The 26,087-nt window shown below is 43.8% G+C and overlaps 1 protein-coding gene across 2 annotated transcripts in view; it reads right to left on the reverse strand.

Moving 5' to 3' along the window:
• Window positions 1-23,610, reverse strand: part of LOC116948092 (brother of CDO-like) — an 87,242-nt gene extending 63,632 nt beyond the window's left edge. Inside the window, exon 1 of one of the 2 annotated variants that reach the window (XM_032964427.2) lies at window positions 23,339-23,610. The gene's annotated coding sequence lies outside the window, so the exon portion shown is untranslated. Of the gene's footprint in view, window positions 1-9,547; window positions 9,959-23,338 lie in introns of those variants that run through there. The other variant, XM_032964426.2, reaches the window with a different exon arrangement.
• Window positions 23,611-26,087: the final 2,477 nt, after the last annotated feature.

Consider the following 26,087-nt stretch of genomic DNA (forward strand, 5'->3'; position numbering starts at 1 on the left):
GCCTTGGCTGCTCACACGAGTTGGTGGGTCACTTGGGCGCGGCGCATGTGTGGTAGCAGCGTGTGCGAATGTTTTTGGTCTGTGCCAGCAGACCGGCTGGCTGACAATATCACTGCCAATGCGTATTTTTTGTTTTATTTCAGTGTAACACGTAGTCTTTCGCGACCAACATTATTTATAAATGTGTTTTGTTTGGTGTTAGATTGCGTAAATATAAATGTGTTGTTAACCCACCATAGCAAATTAGTAAGGTTTGTGGCGTAAACAAAACGTATCCATTAGTTACTACTTCAGCACACCGGTGTTGAAGAGTAAAGCCACAACATTTTTATTTGAGTACGATGTTTTGCTGGTGATTACAATCAGCTTCATTGGGCAATTTTCACAATTCAATTCTGACAAATCGCCCAATTAAACTTGTTCTTCATTTCAGTAAATAAATTATTCTTGAAACAAATTCAGGCCATCTGTCCAGTTGCATCTCAGTGGGTTGCCTTTGGATATTTTTAAAACTCAGTTCACTGCAAATGGAATTAAAGAATAAACACACTTGACCATTTGAAACTTAATATGTTCGAAAATGATCTCTCATCATCGTTGGTTGTAAAGTTACACGTTATACTACTGTAATGTGAACCGACCTGCGTAGTATGGATGGTGTGTGAAACCATCAGTAAGGCATGGGCACTGCATATTACACGTGGATATATCAGCTGGTAAAGCCAACATGGCACACTAGGAAACGGTGTAGCCAGTACTATTCCCGACCAACCTATCTTTTCTCGGTGCTGTTATTTGATCACGGAAAACCAGTTATGGGACTCCTTTTAAACGGAGTCAACCTGCAGTGCCAGGAAGGGGCTGGCCATGTGCAGATACCAATGGCCACAAACGCTTCGGGCAGTGCTTCTCAACCTATTTACTATGGCGCACCCTCCCCCCACCCACCCAATTAAGACTAGTGGTCCTTGGGCACCCCTTTCGTCGAGCCACAAAAAAACAACGTAGAGATGACATGTCGACACCTCTAGTCAACGTGGTGTCAGTCAGGCGTTGGTTTCATGTTGTGTATCAGTCTGTTTGACGTTCAACGCTGCGTATTCGCGTGTTTTGTTGCCGCAATGTGGCGCTGATGTTCCCTACGCACACTCAAAATGTATCCTGCACGGTCTCCATGCCACAGCCTGGGATCCGCCGACCTAGGTGGTAATGCGATGCACTAACCTCTTTGCCCTCACTCCCCATATACTGTGTACAGTACCTAACACACAAAGAGATGCACACACGTGTTTTTTTTAATGAATGGAATGAGAAATACAAAACCTACTCCCACTTGGGCAAAAATTATTCAAGGTGATTTTTTTTCCGTCCTCCTTTTCACCAGTACAACTGCAGGATATTAGCGCCTTGGTGGGCTACCACCAACCTGAACCAAACTCCCGTCAAGCCACGCTGCCCAAACATTCACATGCACAGTCGAAACCCACCCCCCCCCCCCCTTGCGAGTCCCCTAGCCCACCCTCACAAAGCCGCCAATGCTACCCCACAAACCCTCATACACCCCAGGTAGCGCATATTAGAGGCCGGACAAGCGTGGAGAGAAAAATGCCACGCAGGTCAAGAGTCACAGCTGGAACCGGTAAAGTTTGTCCAACACTTGTTCAAGGCTGTTTGAACTTAAAAAAAAGTAACCATAGGACTGAAAAAAAAAATTAACGCGCGCACACAAACGTCTTTCTATGAGTTCCCCGTCACAATCTAAGGTGAATCTACTGTAAAGTTGTCGCAAGCCAGTGGCCCATAGCCTGAACATCGAGCGCTTTTTTTTTCACGACGAAAAATAAATTCCTTCGCCTTTTCGACGGGGGTAATCATGAGCTACTTTCCGCCACAGGAAACGCAGCGTCGACGGGAGACCGAGAGACCGTTCAAATGTTGAAAACGCTCCCTTGGAGAACTTTTTTGTTATTCCCCCCCAAGCTTGATTTTTGTGCCGCCAATTTTTTTTTGCTTCCACCGGTCCACAATTTTTTGACTCCCTGCTGCAAAATTTTTATAGGCTGTAAAAACTACAATCCTAGAAAGTATCTCGGACCATTGCTAAGAGCATACGCTTAGGGATGAAAACATTAAGCGGAGGAAAAATATTGCACGAGTAAATGTTACCGTTGGGAGGAATTAACATCTCTGGCACCTCTAACTGCACAGCGGATGAAGCTGTTCCTGAAATTGAGAAATAAAATACTTCCTTAGAAATGTGTTGTTTGATTGGCTTGCAATTGTGATTGGTATAACACAAGTTTCTATTGGCATTCCATTCACCTGTAACAATACAACTGCTTATTAAAACAAGGACATGTTTTTTTTATTTCTTTTAAAGTAAGAAGGCCAGTATTAAATATTTGCCAAGGTTATTCATTGAACTGAACACGAATTATTTAAGTTAGTCAAGATTATTTACGTTTTTAAAAGGCGAGAATGATGGTACATACTTGCAGTCAAGCGATTGGGAAGTACAGTCAGTCTGTGGTTCACAAATATCGGGTGCTCATATGATTACTTGCGGCAACATGAAAGTTAAGTTATTGTAAATTTAAGTACATTGCTTACTTGTCATTAAATTAACTACTGCAGTATGTTTCCCTTATTTAGCAATACCTAAAGATAGGGCTCAGCATATTTATAATTATTTTAACTTACCTTGGCACAGTCTGTCGCTGAGGCCTAACATTTATAAACACAGGTATACTGCATGAGTGACTTACGACGAACAGCTATTTACAAAGCGTACAGGAGCGGCGGCGTCTTTTGAGCAAGGCAGGCCCTTTAAAGCAAATCCACGAACAGTTTGTGTGGTGTCATTTTGGGACGGGTTGACAGGTACGCTGTGATCCTCTCCAAACTTGAAGGCGTTCTGGAAGGATATTTCTTCCCCGCTTTGCAAGGACTGCTATTGCAGACACTTCTACAGTTGCTAAAAATCAATTAGAGCATATTTTACTCTAAATTAAACCTAGAGAAGTGACTTAACACTCCGATAATAGTAACCAATGTCACGTAGCAAAAAAATAACATTGCTTAGCATCTTAAAATAAAGTCATTGTAATTATTACACGCCACAACAACAACAAAAAAGCTTTACTGCCCTCACAAGCAGCTGACATTATAAATGCAGCTGCAGCTACCTCATTTAACCAATGACCAAATATATCCTAGAAACAGTTCCATGTTTTAAATAGCAGGCCTCATTACTGATGAAGGAGATATTCTGTATTCAACCAAAGGCTAATGGATAACATTCAGTACCATGAGCACACCAATGACCTAAGCATTAAGAGCCTGGAACACCATGTGCTATAAAGGAGCCCATTAAATTCCTTATAAGCGAAGGCTGCAGGCATTAGTATAATGTAGGCGCCCTCCCAGCCTCGTCTTAACGATAGTGATCGCAGCACCCATTAGAGTTCAGAAAGGCATCACGGCGCACGATCATTGGCCACCGCATGCGATGTCTGGAGAGTGCAGGCTGGTATGAGAGCGAGCGGCCGAGCGATGCATCATGCAAGGGTGACGCACTGTGGTCGAGCAACATGCTCGGGGAAGGCCACTCGTGTATGGCCGCAGTTATCGAGAAGATCGTCCATCAAGCACACGGTTCGGAGTTAAAATCTCCGCTTGGAATTCGGCTCGGCCTCTCATCAGCTCCAGGGTGAATCAAATGTTCGCCAATTTGTGGGAAGTCAACAGTGCTCCTAACTATAGAGAAACTGACTGGTCCCGCCATGAGACGATGCAATTTCCACCACTGGCTCACAGCCACCATCAGCAGGGCTTAATTCCTCGTTCGTAATTTTTCCAGAACGCTTATAGCCTTGGCTTAGAGGCGCTATTGCTGGGAGTTAAATATATTCATATCCATAATAGTGCTATGTCATTGTACCCTATATTTATATGATCCTATGCAAAGGTGTATAGGAATATAGGGTACAAAGAGGACAAAGCGGAGAAATAAGGATGTGGCATGCCAACAAATTTACCAAAAAAAGTATTCTTGACTCTACCAGCTGAAACTAAGTACTGAATAGATCTGTAACCAAGGGAACTCATTTAATAATGAGTCAGCCTAGAGGAGGCACCGAGACAGGTTCCGGTGACATTTTCAGCTGATGTGCATGGCCAAGAATCTAACCCAGATTCTGAGGATTGTAGTGCATTGCAATAGCCATGGCATCACCGACTCCCCACACTATACGCACACACACATGAGCAGCATATTAAAAGCATATGCGGTGGAGGAAAAAATACGTATCGCAAATGAAGCGCATTCATCACAGGTTTCAAAGGCTAACTCTATGTTTGGTACTTTTAATAAATTACCCAACGTAGAGTGCACAAGGTAATCCACATTAATAATTAATACGTAATGTACGAACCTTGACCTCGCAACGGGCTGCATCATCTATCAGATTTTAGGCTCACATATCAAACAAGAGAGAATGCCTAAACATGGTAAAACATTTGCTGAACGCAAAAGTGCAATGTGTGCCTACTCTCCCATAGAGGCTGCCGTAAAACGGTCAGCTAGGTGGCACTTTGTAAGCGCCCCTCAACTCACAATTGTAAAGTCCCAGTCAGGAGTTTGACTCAACCCGTCACGTATTTCAGGGCCAATTAAACGAGTGGCTCCTCATGGAGAGGCAACAAGCTATGTTCAAAAGGAAAGACTGACCCCGTCATGGGAACGTGGAGTTTCCGCATTGGCTCCCCGCCGAATGTCAGACGAATTCCACCACCGTTGCTTGTCGGACACTCCTCGGACACTACTCGTGGTGGAGTGAAGCATTTCCTCTTCTGGGATATAAAACAACAAGTGCCATTGCTCGCCTAAACGAGAAGGCAGAAAGCTTATTGTTTTGATGTCGCTTTTCCCTCTCCAAGGACTTCCCCTTTGAAGAGAACAAAGATAGTGCATAAACTTCCGTTATGTGCTTTCTAAAGTAGGTCCACGACAGTGCATTAAATCGCCATCGACAGAAGAAAAAGCGTACACAGCCTTGAAATGCCCGCTGTCTAACCCGTCCGGAATTTACGCTTACCCTGACGCAAACTGTCTTTGAACAGGTCTCATGAGGCAGGGAGCTTAACAGGGTTAATCTGCATATAGGTGAAAGAAAGGCTCGTCAACTTTAATACCCGTCAAATTGTTTGTAACGCGTTGAGCGAATGTGCACGATGCTCCAACTATAGACGGTTCGTAACTTACAGAAATTCGCGTTAACATTTGTCTATAACGGCGTGGGCACAATGCAAGGATTGATGCCCGTTCAAAATTGTGCATTATTTTAAGTGATATAGAAATATACGGTGGAAATCGTGGCCGATTTAAGTGACGCGAAACTACATGTGGTGGATGTACGGCGATTAAAGGTTTGCAAGATATGTGCAAAAGCCATGCAGTTGTATTCCCTACTGGCAAATGTGCCACACAGCAGATGATGTCACCGGTTTCATGTCAGCGGCAGTTTATTAATCAGCAACTTTACGCACAGATGAAGCACAATTGCCAATGCAAACATGAATGCTCATTCGCGTTTTTAGGGAAGACCTAAGGTGACTAAAAGTCGAAATAAATTTCGACACATTTATTTAGCGTGTATCGTATACGGCTTGATACAGGCTCCAGTGAAAATTGTTGTAATGGCGTGTAATACATTAATTGACGATGATGTGTGTGTTTTTCTTAAGCAATTTAACTGTCCATTCATTAAGGAGAAGAAGTACAGAAGAGAGCAATGCCAGACACTGCGGGGTAAAACAAAAAGCAAGGTTACAGATTCGGCAATGCACGCATTGAATTTACAGCGGATATCAAGGTGCGATAAATCTGTACACCGATGGCAAAACGCATTTCACACTCTAGCACAGTATCATAAGCATAAGGCTGTGTTCTACACAAAGTAAATAGCGACTTGTGTATGCAGTAAATGCACATTTGAGCTGGGTTATCGTTTGTATTGTACACATTGTTTATACTCTGCTATCAACGCCTTGCCGGGTGGAGCGGTGGCACAGTGGTTAGCACACTGCTTGTGAAGTGCAAACCCAGTCGGAGGTGAGCGAGTTTCTCGGCAACCACCCCGCATTGACGGGCGTGGTGAAGTATGGTCAAACAACCCCCACTGCCAGAAACGGCATATGGAGGGCCTTCATCCAGCAGTGGATTGACAATGGAAAGTGAATTACATTATTATGAAGGTCTTATTTCTTTCATACATCTCACAATGCCTTTACTTTAAAGTTGGTTTACGAAGTCACTTATGTCGTTTAGCTACCATTGTATTTATCTATGGCTATACGCAATATCTGTTTGTAAATACTGTAGTCAATAAAAACTGCACAGCATATGCAGAGCATCCCACGTCTCTATCGCAGGAGACCGTGTCAGTGGCTCTTCGCCATCAGCCATGGCCAATCCACTGCTGGACGGACACCTCCACCAGGCCTCCAAACACCGCCCGCTCTCACTATCCCCGCGATGTATTAACCCGTCGTAGGCACAAAGAGCTGATTCCACCGCTACCATCTCCTCGGTGGAAATCATGTCGGACGCGTTCCAATTCCCTGGCTTCACACTCCGTTATTACTCTTGACCATCGGACTAAAGTTATATTACCCAAAGCACCGTTCTCTTTCCGCGCCTTTGCAATGTACATTTGAATGTTTCATCCCCCCCCTCCTGCTCTGCTTTGCAAAGTGCGCTCTAATTCATCTGCTCTAAATTATCATTCCTTTGATTCACGTGAAAATGCTGCCAAACACGTATTGCATCGCGAGCAATTACCAGTGCTGCTGGTAATCTCTGTGGCAGACTGCAAGCGCTGGCAATGCATGAGTCTCGCAAAAACAAAAAAAACACACGCCGGGTGTTCTAACAGTTGCTTTGCATTATAACCATCGGCTCGGGGCACTTTTATCCTATTATAGTTCAGCGTAAAGATGCAGCCCTGCAACTGCTTGCTCACGCCATTGCTTGCAGATGGGTCTCCAACTTGAGAAGATATCCGACCAACTCTTCCCACGCTAGCCACAAATGCCAGTACGGTGCTTTTTCTGGAATATTTTGCAGTTTTTTTTCCTGGATTTTCTGCTTGCACAGTCACATAGTCACTTGAAGATGTTTTTCTTGTTCGTGTTTTTGTTCTTTGTTTGTTGCGGTTGCACCCGATTCAAGAGCCCAATGGCTCACAGGGCAATACCAAATAAATGAAATGAATGAAAACTGAAGAAAAAAACTGATATCCTTCTTTAAGGGCTCAAAGTGACATTGCAAACTATGTGAAATACTACTTTAAAGGCTATTTATGCAACCGACCACAGGCGTTTTGTAAGAGATGTGAGTACCCACACTTTACCCCCACCACACGCAGCCTAAACGTGGTTGCATCCATTTATTCCGCATGCCGGGGTTGTATAGAGGCCCCAGGATCTAAGAAACGTGGCCAACATTGCAAGTGCCGTACCGGGAAATCGAATCGAACAGAACCGACGACCTGTGGATTGCAGGTTCGGTGTTCTAACCCATGTGGAACAACCATGGCAGAATCATCCCTCCTCTTAAGCGAATGTACACTACTAGCCAATGCTGCTCCTGCCACTTTCCAATGTAATAATATTCCGGCTTGTCTGGCAAACGTTTCGTCGACTCAGGCATCATCTCGCACACGTTCTAGGCAAGCGGCGTGTGTGTGTGTGTGTGTTTAGGCTCGCGTAAATATTCTTTCCGTGGACTACCACTGGAAACGCACCCTTGGGTTCCCTGCCGAGCAGCGCATTAAATAAAGTCCAAATAAACACAATGAGCGTTATAAATAAACACTACCCCACCGCTCCACTCTCGCTCGCCTCCTCGAGAGTGCGAAGCGCGCGCGCGCGGCCCCTTTAAGAGCCGCGCGCGCGCATCGCACAGACGTCGTGACAATGGGGGTGCAAGTGGCATTGTGCACACAAAAGACAAAGGTCCACCGTGTAGCCTGCGCACACTTTGTTTTTTTTTTTTGGGGGGGGGGGAGGTGCAAGTGCTGTCAAGTGAGGCACCACCGCGAAGGGCCCAAATAGCGAACATCGATGGGGTTGGTGTGGCCAGCGCGCAAAGCCGGCCACCTTTGTCTTTCCCGGCGAGGGAGTTTTTACACATCGTGCTAGGCGCTAGTTTACGGCTGAGTCGACCTAGGGGGAGACCCAGAACCGGCACCGATTCAGACGGGTCACCCACTGGCGCAAGAGCCGTGGCCGGGAGTGTAACTCGGGTGAGGCCGCAAGCCGCGCTAATCACTGCGCCACCGCTCCCCACACAACATTTGTACACACACAACTAAAAAACAACAACACCGGACGTCTAATGGAGTTAAGTTAAATTATTTTGATACAAAGTTAGCTTTGGAAACAAACAAACAAACGCGCTCTTTGACTAGTATCGGCCAATTCCGCATACTTACGTAGCTTATCTGTGTTCCGATGTTTAGCAGATAAACATATTTACGTAATTCACGCGGCAAAGTATTAAAGGTGCTCTCTTTTTTTCCCTTTAGCAAATGCTCTGGTCAGTAGTTGGGAACGCGCTGCTGTTTAAAATCTCATTCGCAGTGAGCACTGCGTTTATAGGCATGCACTGCTTACGTGTGCGATGGCTATTGCACTGTGGAGTGTAACAAACAAAAAAGTCCACTTTACAAAAATAATAATAATGAAGATGATGACGAAGGCTCAACAACATCAACACCAAACACAATTAGCATAAAGCAAGCGAAATGGGGAAGCACGCGTGTGCAAAGAAGTCCCCAAGTATGACACCAAATACTAACATATTCTTGGGTCTTTCAGTAAAAGCCAGAAAAAAATAACAACAACAAAAATAACAACAACAACAACAAAACTACGACGTTTCGATCGCAACACAAGCGGTCGTCTTCAGGATAAGCACCCCAAAGAATATGAATTCCTGATGGTCACGAAAAATATGAATTCCTGATGGTCACCAAAATAACAGTCGCCAATAACGCAGCGCGGCGGCCAGCGATGGCAATGGCCAGCGATGGCAATGCCAGCGATACGAACACTTGCGACGCGAAATTTCGCAGATAAAAAGAGCCCCCAGCGAGCGAGTGAGTGGTGGCGTGTCGCCAGTTAAACATCCAAATTGCGCACAAGGCGACCAACTCGCGTTCCAAGTCAACAGATTGTGTGCATCGCGCCTAGAGAGCACACGTCAACGAGCCAGCCGTGGAAATTCCACATTCCGGTGGCGGGACTGGGAACCATGCGAGTCCCCCTCGATAAGAACGACCACTGTTTAGGAAACCGTCCGACAAAGCTGCATCGTACACACGCACGCGTCAATGCAGCTCGACCGGCTACGATGCAGCAACAACAATGACCACGAACCGCACGGTACCCAAGCGAGCGAGCAGCAGCTGAGCCTGCATGGACGAGAGTTGGGGATGCTGGTGAGCAACTCTCACGGTGCTCGCTCCAGAGTTGCTCAATTCACCTTTGCGCGGAGCAGGCTCCACGTGCGTCTGCGTGAGACTCCATTCCTCCTCCTCCTCCACCCGCTCCTTGCCCGGCACAGCCGAGCCGTTTCCCTCTCCCCTCCCCTTCTCTTCTGCCTCTCTCCCCGTCTCTCTCTCTGTTGTGTCTGTCGTCCACCCCCAACTCTCGTCTGAACCGTCTTGCCCTTGCTGCCGTCTTCGACAGCTGCCTGTGTCCTCCGTCCGCCTTCGGCAAGAACGTCCGGCGAGACGACTCCGCGTGTAAACACACAACACACACGCTCGCAACGCGCGGCGCGCCGCTCCACTGTGGCTCTGCAGTTGTTTCTTTTCTATAGTCAGTCCGGCCAACCCCTGATCCTTTCGCCCTCCCTCCCCTCCCCTCCCTCTGTTCTCCCACCCTCTTCCTTCCTCCCGCTCGCCCGCCCGCCCCCCTTCCTGCCTGACTGCCCTCCGTGTGCCTCGCTCTCGCTCTCTGTCTTCTCGTTTCTTACAGCACACAGCCGGCGAGCGTCACAACAGCAAAGCCACTGCAGCAGCAGCGGCGGCGGCAGCGGCAGGCCTCGACACCAACAGCGGCAACAGCAAAAGCCGGAGCTGTTCACGCTCGAGTGAGCGAATGATGTGACTCATGTGAGGGCTTCCCTGAGATCGTGCCATTGGCCCGAATGCGAAATGTAGGGGTGCCTCTGCGTTGTGGGTGTGTGTGTGAGTGCGAATGCGCTTTCGTCCCATGCCCCATACGCAGTATAACGCAACACGTACAATTTGAATCTTCACTTAAAGCTTTCGTGACTGCAGGAATTCATATTCTTTGGGTCTTTCGGTAAAGTCACGTGAGATAACAAAAAAAACTACGATGTTTCTGTCACAACACAAGCGGTCGTTGTTAGGAGGAAAGAGATCGAAACATTGTAGTTTTTTTTGTTATTTTCTTTGAACCTATCTACGTGACTTTACCGAAAGACCCAAAGAATACGTACAACTTGGGTGCATATACGGCGTTGTATGCACGTGTGTATACTGCCTACAAACCTATCTCAAAACTATATTGTTTTGGGAAGTGCCACACACGTGTGTGTGTTTTATTAATCTGTTTACATTTTTTGCATAATATTTTATGAATGCTGCCATTTAGAAATATGGCTTCTCGTATAAACTTCATGTTTAGTGGTGGATACACTATACAGTACATACAACATCGCATACTCGTACATGACGGTATACAAAGCTGAGATTAGTTTTCCTTGTATTGTGTTTTGGATAATCTGCGCCCCGTCAAGGGAATATGGAATGTTAACCAATACTTCAGGATTTCCCAAATGCACATTCGATCGGAGATACACCTTGGTTTAACCATTGAATAGCTAATTCCGTATGTTAAATACATTAGTTGATTTCTGCTTGTGGTTGGCACATCGATGTTAACTCTCATGCACTGCTGTAATATAGTTTCCCTATGGAAAGATCAGCCCGTGCCATAGGAATATGTAGCTCCCATCCCTGGCAAAGACAACAGAGATAATGAACCACAATATGCAGGTTGGAACTGGGACATTAGTTTACGTTGCCGTCTGTGTAAAGCGATGGATATGTATAAATATGTTAATTGCAGATCATACAAGTATTGTATGCATGCAGGGAAATGTGTATACAGCTTATATTTTCCCAATATGTATCTTCCTTGTGGCCCTGAGTGAGTGGTGGAAATTCCACAGTTCTTTGGTGGGGGACCAGTTTATTCAGAGGATTGGCCAGTGAGTTTTTGTGTTGTTCCTGGCATAAAGTTTCAAATTGTACGAACTGTATCTCATTATTATGCCATATACCAAAGCACTCTACGAGGATGCGAAAATGCAGTCAACGTGAATCCACTGAATGCCATTTATGAACACATCCTCTCTATGGCACGGTATCCGCATGCACTGCGATCAAACATTACACGTACAAATAAATGTCAAGTTAAACACACAAACGCTCGGCCCAAATAAAGATCTGATACCAAACACTGCCAAGTCAAACATGACACAATTGCACATTGTACTGCATATGAACACCCCCATAGTCACTGCGTATATAAAAAAAACAAATCTTGTGGCGTCAGCGAATGCACCCCCCTACTCGAAGCCGTTGAGTGGTGGCGTCCTGGCAGCTATGCGGAGTGGGTCATCCCGCTGTGACTCCTTTCATTTCTCTCTTGACAGGGAGCAGCGAGTGCCCTAATGGCTCTTGACAACGGCGGCGCTAAGACTCTCTACCAGCGGAGCTGCGGCGACTAATGAACAGTAGACTGTGCAGAGTGGGGTCGCCAAAATAAACCAGTGTCCCCTTGCCCCTCGGGATCAAACACGGAGCGGACTGAGCACACAGCTTGCAAAAGAATATTCACGTGGCAACATTTTCCACACCAGCCCCCCCCGCCCCCCCCCCCAGCGCCTCTCCCCGCCGCCTCCCTGGATGCTCATCACAGCAGCAGCACTTTCTGTGTCTGTTGCTGGGTTTCCGATTAGCTTTTCTCTCTCTCTCTCTTTTGGCTGGTATATGCAATGTCCATTCAGGACAAAACTGTTTGAGAAGCAATGTTTGGTAACTGTGAAAAGTGTGACGGTGAAGACAAACTACTGCTCGTGGAAAAGACCTCCGCTAGAGGGGGGTGAAGGGAGCCCCTATCGAATGAATGGCTGCTCTCTGAGACGTTGGCTCTGTTGTGGGCGCATTGCAAATGTTACTTGTACGTGTTACAACATTTTTGTTTGGCAAAAGCACAGCCCTGAAATTATTTGCTCACACCACTGCTGGCAGAACTGTCTCCATGAGAAGGCAGTTCTGAAGCCCCCCTCTGGAGGACATTTCACCGACTCCGTCCACCCTGGCAAGATATTTTGGAAGTGGTGTGGAGTGCCCACACTTTACCCCACTACACTCGACCTGACGATCGACTGTCTGTGGTGCGCAAATATATACATAGTTATCTGGCTGGGTGGAAATTCGAATGAGGTTTGATACAAATGTACAATTAAATTAACAAACAGAACATGTCATGTTGAAAACATATCTAACTTGTCATGTGTCATTAAGACCAGGACATATATTGGAGTTTTATGTCCTTAAAAAAAACGTTTATTTCGGATGCAATGAATAATTAAACAATAGTTTGTGTTGACTTCCCCACAGAGTGCTACATATTTTATTGGCCAGAGAGGGATAATGGATTGAGTCTTCCCCCTAACCTGGAATTGGAATTCTCGCAAAGTTCTGATTGTGAGCCGTTCACTCGGGCTATATGTATATAGCCACCTGGCCAAATCCATTACTTTTAAACATTAAATGTGTTTGATTTCAATGCAGAATCAATGTTAAGTTTCACCTTTCCAACTCGCAAGAGCCTTTACCCATGACACAAGCATTTGAGGTAAAATGCAGAGTACATGTGTTTTAGATTTTTGGAATGTAATATCAAACTCAAATGTATTTTCAGGTCTGATTATATCCTAATGTTGATAATCCTATTACAGAATGCAATGATATGAGACCACAAAGTAGCTTTTAAGGGTTATTCCCAGAAAGTACGTAATTATGTAATGTGCCGCAGTAGTGCCATATTGTTGTGCATGTGTGTGGTTTGCAATGTCTGCAAGCTACAGTATGTGGTTTTATGTGTGTTTTATTTGTATGTGTCCGTATGTATGTATGTTGCAGGCCTGCATGTTGTGTGTGTGTGTGTTAGGTGTGCAGATGATCGTGTTTGTCTAGAATGTGTACACGTTTTTAATCTGAAAATCACCAAGCGGCCAGCAACAAACATCACTATTTAAATAGCAATAGGCACGCGTTGATGCGTTACCTCCAATGAGCCAGGTTATAAAAACAAAAGTAATAGACGACTTGGTGGAAGGGACGATTATTTTATTTTTCTGGAGTCCACGAACGATGTTCGGTCGCCGCGTTGATGGTGTCCGTCGTGATTTCTCACTTTAACAACAGAGTGGGCCGCTTGAAGGCTTCTCGACGGGTGAAGGGATGTACAATAAGCGTGGGAGAGCAGGAGGCCTGCAGAGAGTGTGGATGAGACTAAACGGTGAATCTGAGAGGCCTCACCGTGTTGTGTGAATAGTTTGTGTGCGAGTTACCTCCGCGTGTAGCGACGGGTGGGGGTGTTTGTGATGCTTACCGCTAATAACTGTGATTTGTGTGTTTTATCTCGTGTGAACGTACTGTGTGTGTTGTTGTGTGCGCATCCGCGGCTGTATTTGTTGTGCACGCGGCGTTGTTTTAATCGTTTGTCATGGGGAAGTAATGAATGCATTTGTTGCACGTTGCAATAACACACACAGCCTCCACAGCGCTGTTTATTTGGAATAAGGTAATAATTAAACCTTAGTTTCGAAGGAAAGTTAATGTGTTGATGTATCCATGTTCACAAGTTTATACTCGTCATATACAACTACTTGACATTTTAAATAAATGTTATTGAATAGTTGGTTATTCAGTATTTATATTTAAAGTTATGAGACCATCAGTGTAACTGTTATAAGAATAATTATTGTTAAAATGGCTTTCATCAGAAGCCTGCGTAAATCATAATCTTTTTTTATAAGACAATCATTATACAGAGCCATTTAGTGACACTTCAAATAATAATTGTGAATTAGTTACTCAAGAAAGCCAACACAGATCATAGACTCTTTTTCAACATTGTTCTGTATCGGGATGTGTGTGACCAACGCCAATGGCATTGCATGTTTTTAGCTAAGGAAACCCCGGAGGTAACCCATGCACAACACGCAGAGGACACACAAGGGCTCGCACAGAGAGGCTCAACCGAGTTGGGAGTCGAACCCAGGACCTTCGTGCTGTAAGGCACACATGTCACCACCGTGGACGGAGTAACGCAATCCGCGACACAACAGTCCCAGCGTGAGCTTTGATTATTTATCTGACACTTCCCTCGAACAGCTGCTTAATGATGATGCTCGCCACACGCACATGGGGAACACATGAGAGAAATGCACACACAAGTAAACACGTTGCAATGAGGTCCCAAGTGAGGGTCATTAACGTTGTGTCTGGATATAGCATCAATTGTTGCCTTCGTCAGAAGATATCTTGATGGCTTGATGGGTATTATGCTATGAGGTTGCAGAGTTAAGATATTTCTATTTGACATAGAGTACTCACTTAATATACATATTATTTTTTTATAGTCATGTTTAACTTAGACTGTATTAAAGTGTATCTCACCATTAAGTATTTTCCTGTTACATGTTACAGAATGATTGTTTTTTTATTTCTATTTTCCGCACCGAGCACATTTCTGTACTTTTGCATTACAAACGATGTCCTTTGATTAATTATCACTACGTAACACAATTTTTGTTCCTGGGTACTGTGTTATTTTTTTATTGCTTCTGCCTAAAAAGTATAGAAAATGGCTATTTTTCCCCACAAACTTTGCTTTTGTGACCAGAACTATGTGAACGAAAGACACAAATTCAAACGTTTTCTCATTGAAAATAGGTAAATTTCCAAATATCACTGTCCAGGTCACAAAAGCAAAGTTTGTGGGGAATAATAAAATTTTTTTGTACTTTTGAGGTACAAGCAATTAGGAAATAACACTTACTACCCAGGGACATTTTTTTTTGTTACACAGTGATTCAGGAAAGCCTTGCCGAGTCGAAAGACTTACTCAGCTGGGTCCTCCATTAGGATGTTTGGCCAGTTCCTCGAATGAGTATTTGACTTTTCATTAAAAAAGCAGAGTACCCAGAGAAAGCCAAGACATGCGAGGGGATCACACTCAAAACATGTACATATATTAATTAAATCCATCTGTTATACTGCCATCTCCTGGTCACCTCGCAGCCTAGCAGGTGGAACGTTTCGTACGTTGGTGCTGGAATAGCGATCACAATATCACCCCGATGTACGTCCGTCCCCCACCACCATTACGCCGTTTCGCAAAAAATACGTCGTCGCTTTATTAAAACCGCTCCTACCCGACTTGCGTTGCCTCAACCCCCCACACTCACGTCGCCAGCAGCATCGCCCCGTCTCTTCTCCGTTATCCGTCGCCTCTCGGCCTTCGTCCCCATAGTATATTGAATATCAGCGTCAAGGGCTGTGTTGGCAGCACTAATGTGATCAAGAGTCAAATTGTCGCACGGCACCGCAAACAAGCATCGGACTTCTGCTCATCTCTCAACAACATTGAACACATCAATAACACGGCCCTAACAGGAAACACATAATAGGTGACGTTTCGGACAATGGCTCTTTTTCATGGATCTTATGTGCTATGAATTCCGAACATTTGCCAAAATCGTATCTATGTTTTTTTTTAAATAAATATATATTCTCCTTTTTAGGGCAGTGTTATTTGTGCTCCATGCACCAAATGCCAACACAGTATCACGAACGAAAAATCTCTGATGGTGACCATAAGTAAGTTGAAATTCCATTTGTTCCTACGGCGACAGTCTAACGGAGGAGTAACAGAAAGTCTTATTTATAGAAAAAAAGATGCTGATCACTAAAACTCTGTTTCCACTTCCAATGCTATGGCCATGAATTTTTACGAGCATTCTTGTAAATCAGGCCAGAATGATTGCGCTGCACAGAGATTTATGGCCAAATATTTCCCTGAGTTCCAACGCGATCTGTTTAGCTGTGGAAGACTTGCGCTTGCCATGTGATTTACTTTAGAACGCGGCAATTTTCATAGATCTAGGACGGCTGATTACGTTGCATGGAGATTACTGCCCAAATATTTGAATATGTTCCAGCTTGCGCTATTTAGGGCAAAAGACAGTGATGTGAGTTTTGCTAATGCATATTGGGAAATTGCTTCCTGGCCCTCTCATTATATTGGGTGGTGGGCAGCCTGGGCTCCAGGCCATTCCCTTAATCCTAGTGAGCCTAAACAGAGGTGCATTCTTTCATGCGTTCTCTACACCCATCCCTTCCATCGCAACAACAACAAAAAAGGTCACCCAAAGCCTTAAGGCTCCATCCACCCAGACACCAACCAAAAATATTGTCTGCATCTTCTTTTATGTTTTCACTCTATTTTTGGTGAGGGTGTCTGAGCCAAAGTGTTCGTCTTAAACCATGTGATTTAATGTCGTTTTATTTACAGCATCTTCATTTCAGAATCTTTCCCCGCACCTCCGATAAGCACGGTTTGGCTATGCACGGTGCGAAACTGGTTCAACCTACGTACACCTGCGGAAATGGATTTGTGTTCAACTTCAACGGCAGTGTTGAAGATCATCCTGTACAATAATTTTTCGTCGATTGTCACTTGCCTGAAATGTTTCTTTATTATGCATCATAACGAAGGCAGTGTTATGTTAATGACGAGTTTCGAAGAGTGTATTCATCCAAATGGTCTATGCCTGCACCACACAAGTAAGTGTATGCAGGCTGTATTAATGCTCTTGATAGCTGTTTGAGCTGACGTACGCATATATTTTTTTGTAATTTATTAGACTGCTCTGTGGCAATGCTATAACAATAACATTCTTTATACTGTTTTCTTTGCAAGTGCTGCCCCATGCATTCATTCGCCCCCTTCCCTCCCTCAAGCACTCGACCGCCTTATGCCTCGCATTTCAGAATGTCCCCTACAGACAAACAGAAAAGAGCCACACAGCTGGAAGCTTGGATGGAGCCAAAGGCCTTTCTCTATGCGTCTTTCCGTATCTGTGCTTCTGTCCATCTCACTGCCCTGCCAGTGTGACCATAGGCACACGCACGCACCCGCACACACACACACCAATGCACCACGCATGTACTCACACACAGACACGCAAACACACACATGCACTCTCACACACACACACAAAGACAACAACAACCGCCATTCGCCACTAAGTGGCGGTGACGTCACCACGACGCTTGTGCCAGGTCATGTGCACCTTGAGGCCACGTGAAGTGTCGAACGCCCGCTGGCAGGAGGTCACGGGGCAGACCCAAGTGCCATGGGTCGACTGACTAAGATGACTGAGATGACTGGGTGATGCACCACCTGTGCTCCCTACTGTGCCACACAAAGACACTCACACAAACACACACAAGTGCAAACACACACACACCCACCTAAGGGCATTTAAACCCATTTACCAAAGGAAGTCGAGGAAGGTATTTGACTAACCTTATTAGAGGGTGAAACGGCTCACGTGATACGACTGAGCTATCAACACCCAAGAATCAGATTAGTAATTATTTAGTGATGTCATTATTTGTGTGTTTGCTAATTCGGTTATTTCCACAATGTAATATGCTGTGTACACTGTGCGACGATGCATATCATATTCAATGTTTGTAGACGACACATTTTCCATTTAGCATTCACCATCAAGCTAACTTTTAAAAAAAATATTTTCACTACAGAAAGTCAGTGCTACCAAGTGAACATAGAACAGTCCCGAAAGCTTTATGTTCAAGATTGAACATAGAACATTTATAAATTGTGATTTCGTGGGCAATAAGGACAACTATACACGAAACACAGATATAAACCCAACAGTAATGACTGTTATTATTTCAACTGTTATGAGCCATTGTTAATTAGATGTATTTATCGAAGGGAACTCCAGTATAGATGTGGACTCCTACAGCAAAAAAACATATAACAAAAAGGCATTCGCGTTTTTAAAAAGGTAATTAGTATTTAGAATCTTAATAAAACATATATCAAGCAAGTTTAAAAAAGACATTTAGATTAAAAGAGATAGCTTTTGCAAACAAAACGAGTGTCGCTTTAATGAACTCGTGTTTGTTTAGGCTGTCTGAATTTGTGTGAGCAATCACTTTTGCAAAACAAAGCAAATATTGACAGTGGCCTCGTTAAGAACCAGGATGACTGTCGTGATGTGGGAGGACAATGCAATTGGATCGTTAACCTTAGAAGAGTAAAACTGAGTTAACAACTTCAAAGATTACAACATCCCATTTTCACCCCTTTTGCCGCACAATATGAAATCAATCAGCGGTTTAGCATTTCTTCTTCACAAACCGCTTTGCTTTGAATCATCGCCGCCTAGTAAGTCCATAACGTGCACTCACTAATGACAAATGACTCATTAAACCGCAAGGTGACTAACAGCAGTGAGCAATTTGTGACGGCATTTCAATGAGAAAATTAGATTAACTCACAATGCTGGCTTTTAAATCCAAAACTCTCTTTCACGCGTAAGCTCTCTCCCATCAAGTCTCCCATTCCCATGCCTTCTCGCCTCGCTAAAACTCCCCTCCCCCAACTCCCAAAGTGTCTCCCTGTCCTCCCACACTGCCCCTTTAATTGGTCAGGAATCCAGGCAAAAACCAACATTGTTTTTTTTCCCCTTTGTTGTTTCAAACCGTGGCCGCTTCCCCCACCCCACCACTGCTTCGAGACGCTGGTGCAGAGCCAACGGAAAAGACACCGCAGAAGCCCAATAAACCACCCTCGCGCACTGCATTAAACAAACACGCTTAAACAAGCTATTTACTTTACGCAAAGCCAATGTCCAAATAGAAAAATATACACAGCCAGCACGCTTGGGAATAGGGGCCAGAATTTTTTTTTGTAAGTGCCGCGACGTTATGACCGTCATAACGTCGAAAATGAGAAAGGTCTCCCCCTTCCGTCGTGTGTTTTTGTTACACGTGCCCCTTTGCTTGTGAGTATTCTTGAAGTTTTAAGTTAGACACTCTGGACACTAAGACTTGCATTCAGCGATTGTGAATCATATAGATATAACTTATAGAAGAAGCTCAACACCATCATAGCTGACAATAAAAAAGTGCGTCTAGTTGTAATAAGAAACTATAAAAAGCTATTTAAATAAAGTACATAACGGAGTTATTTGTTTGTTTTAATAAAATAAAGTATTACTGTATTATTGTTATTTTTTGCATATGTAAATACCGAAACAATATCGGAAACATGCAATTGTTGCTTTTATAGTTCTCACTTTGAATCAAATACACTGCTCCTTCAGAACATGAGCCAAGGAACGAAGCGCGTCTGGGAGCTCATCCAGAGGGGAGATGGAGCAACGAATTCAGTTCGGATGCTGTGTGAATGATTGCATCGCAGGATCGTGAGCGGTGGCGACAGTTTGTGGAGGCGTTCATCCAGCAGTGGATTAACCATGGCTGATTATGACGACGACGATTAGAATGCAACACATTTGATGTACTCATGAATGAGACTGAGAAAAATAAGCTCCAATTCAACCGAAATGTATTAACACAAATGTAAGACCGCTGCACAAATGCCACACACACACACACCTCACCGGTATAGACTGTACATTCAAGTGTTTAGAAAGTGGGCTTTTTTTGTGGCCCTTGAATGTAGCTACTGATATAAAGTGTGTGGGTCAGTGTTTGTTAATGAAAGCAGCACGGGTCAAATACACTGAAAGAGCCCCCTCTAGGCTGAGCGATGGGTAAGTCCCAACAGTGGCGCACGCATTGGAGAGAGAGAGAGGGGTGGGTGGGACTCACGCACCCTCTCACACCGATTGCCTGCGTGCCAGTCCATTCATTCATTCCCCGAGGTGGCGGCGCTTGTGAGTGACGGTCAATCCGACGCGTTCATTAATGATATCCATGCGTGCGAAGTCTATGGTCTTTAAAAAAAAAAAACAACCCCATCTTCCGTTCCTTTTAAACGAGAAAAGTAAAATGTAAAGCTACTAGGTGGGCAATGTTGGACGAACAACTAATCGAGAAGACTTCTATCACCACTTAAAGTCATTGTAACAGACCTATAACGGAGGCATTTACAACTGGAACATGTTTTAATGAAAATGGCCTATTGTTAAGAGATGCCATTGTCACTTCCCGAAAATATGACCCTGTTATATGTAACCGATTATGCTTATGTGCGTTGTGTGATGGGGCAGCACTCATAGGGGAGATGATACGTCAACTCGGTCGTGCTCGTGGTTATGTACACGACCGATTATTATACGTGCGTTGTGAAGTCAGAGCCCTTGACGCAGGCGAGCGGAGTTTGCACCCCGTGTCCACGGTGCAAATGAGAAATCAAGCACGACAGTTCGCGTGGTTGATTTCTCTGATATCTCTAGAGCTCGCTGTGCCTTCCCATGCCTCACTCGCACAAGACAGCACCTACATGTGTCAGTGTTAATCCATATATTAACCCTGAAACTCACTTATATTTACCAAATTAAGTATGTGTATTGTACTTCTGCCAGATCTCCCTCAACAAAGTGGTTGGATATTTGAATTGGTTCTCACCCAGTTATTTAGAAGGGCATTGCATTTCAATATCAGTAGAATATTTTATTTTATGTACAGACTCGTCAATGTTATTGCTTCATTCATATCTATTGTATGTTTCAAAGTGAATACAGGATTACATATTCGGCCATAATCAATGTCAAGTGTCTGGATTGCATCAGATGCTAGTTAATATTTTGTAGCTGATGTATACATTCCTGAGTGTGGGCATATGTATTATTTAAGGAATTTACATTGCAAACCCTAAGAATGATTCGTCCATGCTGAACATATGGCAGTGCGAGTCGCCAGTACGACACCTGACTGCCATCAGTTCAGCACACAACCAGGTTTAGTCAACTTTTCGCAATGTCTACATGGTGCTGTGTAAACTTTTGTCAACCCTGGATGAAATTAATGGGACGCCTACCCCTTTCCAGCACGTCATCCCTTCAGAGTTTATGAATTGCATTTTCTGAGGAGTAAAAAGTTCATATTTTGTGCATAGACTGTCACCACCAACAGAGATGTCACGACTTGTTTGAGAATGGAGACACTTCGCCAGGTTTGATTTTACAACTACAGAAGCTTACGTTTGTTGTCTATTCAACTTCCTTTGACAGGTTACATGTTATATATTAGGCGAGTGAACAATAATGCACAAATGTGTCTGACATATGAAACACCCGAACAAGAATAAGTCCGCAAATTTTGCTTTAACGCAATATTTTGTTGATATATATTGTATGAAAATACCTTACACGACATTCTATTAATCATCCTTTAAAAGATTACCACCTACCCATTTACCAAATATGTGTTGTCACGAAGGTATATATGTATACATACAGTATATTGAACTATTGTAACACACAAAAGTTATGGAAATTACACTAAATGTTTTCGCATGACCAGAATACACGATGCACACAATTAGTTCGAGATTGGAAACTAACTTCTTTAGAAAGTATTTTATGTTATGTTTGTTGTCCTTAACTACACCTCCGATTAGCAGGGTTGGCTAAGCACGCTGCGAAATAAGTTCAAATACATACATGACGCATATTGTGAATGCCTCATGCCAGAACAGTTTTCATGATTAAAAAATGTCAAGATCTGTCAAATTAAACGACATTGAAGCAAAATGTGTGTACTTTATACCGACTCAATAGTGCACTTATTTTTTAAAAAAGTATAAAAATACTACAAGCAGTTTAGTTTAAGTAACGAGACTTATAAAGTGATTTTCAGATGCTATGCTTGAGGCAAGTTGTGTACTTATGTTTTTGAGAAAATATGAACTGAATCACATGTATCAAGATCCAAGCGAATGCTTGGGGTTTTTGTTTTAATGGAATCACTTTCACCAACCCCTCTTGGTCATTTTAACATTAATGTTGTTTCATTTTACATATATATTAAAATATACTATTTACATCATTTTTTTGTAATACAATGCTGTCAAGTAATACAAGCATTATTTATTTAGTCATAATGGCAAAAAGAGTTTTGTATTTGTATATTATTATTATTATAAATAACAAATAATGGTGAGCATAACAGTTTTGTGTTAATTCAGGAAAAAATGTATGCATAGCATACTATTACACAAACATAATTTTTTGCTATAATTTAGAACTTTAATCTGAATACATTTTCAAATTTAAAGGGGTATTTAAATTTATGTAAAACTTTTTAATGCCAAAATATTAATAATATAAGTACATGTATTTAAGCAGTTTACTTTATATGTGTGTGATACATACATTTTTTTTTAAAAGGAAGACATTCACTGCTATACATAATTAATAACTGGCATCTTGTAAATGACAACCTTCATAAAGAAAATGAATTATGCAGCACAGTCAAAAGAAAATGCGTTGATTTTTTTTTTACCAGGTAAGGCCACACTGAGCTATATAGCTCTGCTTCAGAAGCGACCTGGTCATCAACGATAGCTCAACGAAGTGGCTTATCACGTGGACATTTATAGCAGCCAATTCATCTAAATGCATGTATCTAAATGTGGGTGGAAAAACCGGACGACCCGGAGAAAAAAACACACGCGACCATGGGGAGACCATACAGACCTCATAATGTACATGCGTCAGGGTCGGGATCGAACACACGATCTCCTGTATACCAGGCAAGGTAGTTAACATCTCGCCGAATAACTTGAAATAACTGTGCTTACTTGAGCATGTTATTCTTTTTACCAGAGAAGTACAATTGTTAAATTATTCGTTAAAATGCTTCACGGAATATGTTCCTGAACAAATACCGAATTTTACGAGTTTGCCTGGACAAATCTTTAATTAAAATTATTTTGAGAAACCCTTGAAAGTACACATTATCATCGAAACGACTGGTTTACTGTAGACGGCTTTGCGCGAATAAAAAAAAAATCAACAGCAGATTGTTAAATATGCTAAAGTTGGACTGAAAACCTTCAAGCGTGCACATGCGCGCGCGCGCGCGCGCGCGTGTGTGTGTGTATATATACGTGCCGGGCACGCGGCTTAAAGCTGTGATCGTCGACGGAGCTGTCTTACCAGTTTGATCCGAAAAGGTTCTCGAGTCACACCTGCATGCGCGCCAAGCGTGGTGGCAGTCCGCCTGTCTCACTGCGTCTCGGCGAGACACAGCGGCCCCGTGCGGAAGCGCATCGGGCCTTTGAGACGGAGCGACGCGCGACACCTGGCGTGGAGCTCTGCGGACCGGCCGTGGCGCATTGCTTCTCTCCGAGAGTGCGGTGCCGATTTTTTTTGACGTCCCCCCCTCCTTGCGGCATGGAACTGCCCCTTCCACTCCCAGCCCGTCCGCCCCCTTGTAAGAACGGGGGGGGGGGGGGTGGTGGTGAAGAAACCCCCCCCCCCCCCACACACAACCCACCCCTATCCCCCCCCCCCACTCCTGCGCTGTCTGTGACCAATCAACTCTCCGTGGAATTCAAGCATCACAGGCACACTAAACACATCTCTCTGACCCTGTCGCCCTCCTACCCCGGCAGAGGCTGCTCTCCACACCCACTGCCCCCCCCCCCCCCCCCGAGTGAATCTCCACGGCCTGGAGGTAAGAGAGAGGTGGACTTGCCGGGGAGGAGGAAGCCAGTCCCACCAAAGTATCGTTACACGCACGTATATACAGGGGATTCAGCAAAACACAAACAACATATTACGGTGCGAGGTTTGTTTTGTTCGTCACAGAAGACGCAACCCAATCGAAATGAGGCCGGCGTGTCCTGTGCTGTCTGACGCACGTTCAAAACGTTGTTAGTGATAATAGAAAAAAAACTGTACACATTGATGATGATCATCATCATCATACTCTTTGGTTCTAAAAAAAGAGTATGGATCCTTGCAGTCACGAAAGCTTCAAATCTAGAATTGATCATCATCAGCAGCCATGGTCATCCACTGCTGGTTGAAGGCTTCCTGAAGCCACTGTCGCCTCTCACGATCCTGCGATGTAATAAATAAAACCAAGCCACCTGCACATTTCTCCATCTTGCCGATGGACGTCTTCTCAGATGGCATTCCATTCCGTGATGATGAGATGCAAAAAAACTAAATTGATTAACACAATGAGAGCGACCTTCAGGCACGCTGTAATGACATCACTGCAGTTGAACTCTTGTAATGTTTAGAATGACATCATTGCTGTGATGTCATTGTGATATATTTTCTCATTACCAGAGCGGAATGTTCATATCAGACAGCCTGGGACACATCGTCGGTGCGCTATCAGCAAGATAAAAGCTATTAGTTTTGGAGGTCATGTATTGCTTTAATATCACAATTATTAGTTAATTATATGTACACACAGGCACAATTGATGTAGTCTTGCAAACAGATTTACTCACAAACTGTTGTCGTAATAAAAAAAAGAAACAAAATGGAGATAACGATTGCTCAACACTCGTTTATACAGGGTGATAATTTTGCTTGCATTTTTTCAACAATAACTCTATACATTGGTCAATAATGTGCACCTCCGATTAGTACGGTTGGCTAAGTTCGGTGCGAAAGAAGTTCAACACACATACAAAATATAATAAGTAATATTAGGTGCAATGGCCCTTCTTTATCGGCAAAAAAAATCAATGAAGAAGGGCCATTACCCTCAATGTGAACGATTACATACATGTTTATCTTAAGGCAGTGTTATTGACAAATGTGTTGATTCGGTTTTTTTTTGTATAATGATACCAGTCGATTTATCACCATTTTAAAACGAGCGCTGGGCAATGCTGCACTTTATTACGTAGCAACCTCCAGACAGTGAGGCTGGCGATCCGTGTTTCCACAGCAGAACTGTGGTCATCTTTCCATGAACGACAGTTCCTGTATCGGCTCCAGAGGAATGATGGACTGAGTCAGCCCCTGACTGTCATTATAACTCACAAACTTAGAGTCAGATGCTCTGCCACAGTCACACTTTATTCCACTACGCTATTGCTCACCTGAATAAAGGCACTTGAACGTTTTAGTTTTTTCTCTACATATTTATCGGTTTAGTAAAATATAATAAAAAAAAAATTCAGCCATTTGTCAATCCATTTGCTCGATTGAGGTCGCCCCATGCCGTATTTGTCATGGGAGATGGTTGACCATACTTCACCATTCTGGTCTGTGCGGCTTCATTAAGTGGAGAGAGCCCAAGACTATTTTATACATTTTGCTCGCCACTGACGTTAGCCATGGCTGGGAATTTAACTCAGGTGGCCAGGTGGAGAGCGAGGCGCGCTAACCACGGCACGATCACTCCATAAACAGTACATCGATGATGTGAGATTAAGCAGATTTTACCGTTTTGGTTAATCACGTATTTACGACGGCACATTGACACTCCGCAAGGCATGTTGACGTGCGGTTATTAATTCACTCCAGGTGTGCTCAAAATGAATTTAACATCGACGGAACTGCGACTGACGGAGAGGAACTCATGGCGATAAGGCGGATTAAAGTAAGGCACAATGCACATGCTATCTCTAAATCAGCCGCTGACATACAGCATCTTGCACTGAGCCCGACTGTCTCCTCGTAATGGCCGGGTGTGCTTCTGTCCTGTCACTCAGAGCGGCCGTTATCTGCGGCAAGGGGCCACAGAAGCAGCGCACTGACCCTATGGGTTCCAACGTCGCGCTTTGAAGCTCTTTTATGATGCTGATGATGATGATGATTACGATCCAGGCAGGTGGCACTGTGGTCAATTGCAAGACTCGCAAGCACAAGATTGGGAGTTCAAGACCCCGGCATATTGGTTGACTTGCTGCATCAGAATCTATTTTTTCATTGTTTT

The sequence above is a fragment of the Petromyzon marinus genome, chromosome 32 (assembly GCF_048934315.1).
Source record: "Petromyzon marinus isolate PM22_M1 ecotype Great Lakes invasive population chromosome 32, UKy_Petmar_22M1.pri1.0, whole genome shotgun sequence".
NCBI lineage: Eukaryota > Metazoa > Chordata > Hyperoartia > Petromyzontiformes > Petromyzontidae > Petromyzon > Petromyzon marinus.